Below are 3718 nucleotides of genomic sequence, written 5' to 3'. Positions count from 1 at the left end.
CAGTTATGGAATCTTTCGCCTCAAGACCTCTTTCTCCGCTCCATAGACCCTGACTTAAAAACAAGACTTCCGCATCACCTTCCTCGTCACCTTGAGACACTCTATCATCGTCTTCGCCTCAACGCAGCATTCACCAATAGCTACATGTGCCGCCTTGGTTTGACCACTGACCCATACTGTGATAACTGTGGTGCTCTAGAGACAATAGAACATATTTTATTAGATTGCCAGGCATACAGAGAAGAAAGAACTTGTCTCGAAAGTAGTATATGCTCAACTTCCCAAGCACCGCTAGATCTCAGGAATATACTCGGACCTACGTCTTCTCCTTCTCAGCAACGTAAAATTTTAAAATTTCTGTTCCGATTCCTCGAGGACATTCACCGAATTGATAAACTGTAAATTAACTTACATCAGCATCATTACGCTGTGACATGTACATACCACGATCATATTATCTTCTTTTTTTTCTCCTTCTCCTTTTCTGCCCTCCTCCTCCTAGGGCCTTTCTGTCCTCACTCCCCTCCCCTATACAGAGTAGCATGTAGGCGCCTTTAGGTACGCCGGCAGAATTCTCTGTTTTTCATTAAAGAGCTTTCTCTCTCTCTCTCTTAATCTGGCACAACTTAAAAAACACGCTTTCTGCTTCGGCGTTAGAGAGTGATAATTGAAGTGACCGGAAGTTTCTTGGGTGCAACACGTGCTGCTTCTATCGCAATCTTCAAAATGACCGAAAAGGCGAATAACGCGGCGCCAGGTGACCCGCGAGCCACCAAGCTGAATTTCAATTTTAAGGCGAACGCATGCATCATATCAAACGCGACAAGTGACCATCGGTGGTGTCAACACGAATGATGCCACATCTTACGCATATGAAGCACGGATGAATGGACGAATGCCACGAACGTCCCCTTTACAACGTAGCGGTGACCTGTGGCGCCACCAAGCTCCAAGAGAGACAGACTTTATTTTGGTCCCGAGAAACGCTAGTCTTTTAGAGCAACGCCGCGGGCCGCTCTCAGGTGGGTACGGGGAGGCCTAGCTTCGTCGCCGCATCCTGGGCTCTCTGGACAGCCCCTAGCCGTGGTAGAAATTCTGGACTTCGTAGGGCAGCGTCCCAGTCTTCTTCTGCGTGCTGACTACAGGTCTCCGTAACGAGGGGCACCGCCAGAAAATATGTTCAATGTTACTAACCTTCCCGCTGTCAGGGCAGGTAGACTCGAAAGCCTACGAAGAGATGATACCAAGGAAATATAGACGAGGATAAAATCTGGTCTGTAGCATTCAAAACGTGATGACCTGAGATCTAGACAACTTGCTGTGCGGAAGGGGGAAAAGAAACTCCCTATTGTTACATTTTAATTCTGTTTATTCACTTGCTTGCCCCAATCAAACCGGTTTATTCCTATAGCTTTCTTTTTGTTCAAGTTTGGGCGAGAGAGTCCGAGCTGCCACTTTTTGCCAACGCAAAAGCATAGCGGACCATATGTACCATCCCGGCTGTACCGCACCTCTACACAGTAAGATTCAATAGGATATTTCATCATCACCAAGTTGTCTGAGTGCCGTATATATACACACCGCTGTGAAGTAAACTACACCGAGCCAAAGAATTTACAATTTTGCAATGGTAGAACTTAGCGGTTACGCAGCTGGACGGATAAGAAAAGAAAAAGACCGTACTTAATTATGCTGCTTTATCAGCTTACGTCGCTTCCTGGTTCCGTGAGTTCGTGACAGGCTCTGGTCTAAAGGCGGACGTAGTTATAGTCACGAAAAGACAGCTTATCGAAGTTCGAAATGGCGTTTTCTAAACGCATCCCTGCCTCCGCTGCAAAGCGGGGCATCGGACCGCTTCACGGAAGCTACATCGCGAGAGACAAAAAAAAAAAAAAAATGAGAGACAGTTACTACTATTTTACTGTATAACGATAAGGCTTGTCCTTAGGGCATATGACTTTGTGTGTATATTGATGTGCGCTGTAAGGCCTTGTGTGTCTACGAATTCAAGCAGTGCCTCGTGGAATCTGCCTGAAAAGTGAAGGTTTCTAATCTTCGCTTTCGGTTTTGCGTGCACTCTCTCTATCTTCATTGTAGTTCTTATCAGTTGTTCACGTTGAACACCTTAAGGACGGTGCATGAGAAGATTGTGAATCCGTTTTACGTATGACCACGAGAAAGCAGTTTGCGAGCGTTACCAATGGTCGATACCTATGTATAAGAACGGTGTTCCGCTGTATATATATATATATATATATATATATATATATATATATATATATATATATATATATATATATATATATATATATATATATATATATATATACGCGGCGAGTTGCTTGCCGAAAGGTTCTCGCCAGGTTCTGCACGGTAAGCTGCACACTTTGCCTATATCTCACTGCAGGGTCGTATCCAGAAATTTCTTCAGGGAGGGGGAGGGGGGGGGTCAACTAAACCTTTACGTATATTCATGGGTTTGTTTGTATGTGTGTGTCTACATATACACATGAAAAATTGAAGAATATCGGGGGGGGGGGGGGGAGAAAGGTTGATAAGCACGCCAGCATACTTTTATACCAGATGGTCGGCTATATATACAGATGGTCGGTGTATGGTTGTGTAGCGCGAGTGCTCAGTCCACTAGGAGTCTTGCAGTGTGATTTTGTGTGCATTGTCGGGCGCGTGTGCGCACATTTTATGCTGATGTAATTGAATGTTTTCTGACGGGTATAGCCCTTACGCTAGGGCCAAACGGGATGCTTTTTTTTAACGGCTACACGATTGGCGCCTACACAATCGGAATCCCAACAGCAAAAATCTTAACCCGATAACCTTAAACAGCCCGTGTCGCAGGATTTCCGGCTGCGTCGTTGATTGCGAGCGAAAAGTACGCGTTGACCGTGTGCGAGAAACCGCGATGGATGCAAATAATAAATATTATTTGTTCGAACGGGAATCGAGTTGAAATTTCGGGACACGGTTTCGGCAGCGCTGTGAGAAACTTTCCTAACAGCTTCAACACAGTGAAAGAAAAGTGGAATTGCTGCCAAATACGACTCTCAAGCTGTGGACCCATATGTCCATAAGTTGACATTCCGGGAACAAGATTTCCGCGAATTTTGGAAACAGTGTCCGTCGCTAAGACATCGGCGCAAGCTTTAATGCAGTGCCAGGAAAATTCAGAGCCTCTCTACTACTGTGAAGATGGAAGGCTGCGGCAGTGGCTTCACGTCGTTTTCGCGCCCCCTCTCGCGCCTGTGCGCGTTGGCGCTGGCAATTCCCGCGCTTCTTGCTCCGAGAGAACGACACGCGTCCATCCCATAGCGAACCCAAAAGGCAACTCCAATAATAAAAGCGCTAGCGCGATCTCTACGTCACGAGACAAAGAGGCACAGAGGTTGGTGGGAGGTGCCGCCACCGAGTATCGCGACACTTGAGAAAGAGGCATCGGCGGTGGCAAGGGGGCGAGCGGCACCTGTGGCGAGGGGGCAGTGCGCGACGGTCGCGGGAAATTGTTGTTCCACGCATCTTTTGCATACGAACACGACCCACCAGAACCTAGCCATATAAATCATCGCTGTAAAAACTAAAATTTGGGGCGCGGTTTTGGGAGAGTGTCATCGAATACATGGCAAGAACATTCCTGCAGTTATAGAGCGATTTCATCTCTCTCTCTCTCTCTCTCTGGCAGGACTTCACATCTTTACCGAGGCCA

This window comes from Rhipicephalus sanguineus, chromosome 11 (genome assembly GCF_013339695.2).
Source record: "Rhipicephalus sanguineus isolate Rsan-2018 chromosome 11, BIME_Rsan_1.4, whole genome shotgun sequence".
Taxonomy (NCBI): domain Eukaryota; kingdom Metazoa; phylum Arthropoda; class Arachnida; order Ixodida; family Ixodidae; genus Rhipicephalus; species Rhipicephalus sanguineus.
The sequence above is the reverse complement of the archived record's forward strand: the minus strand, read 5'-3'. Positions refer to the sequence as shown.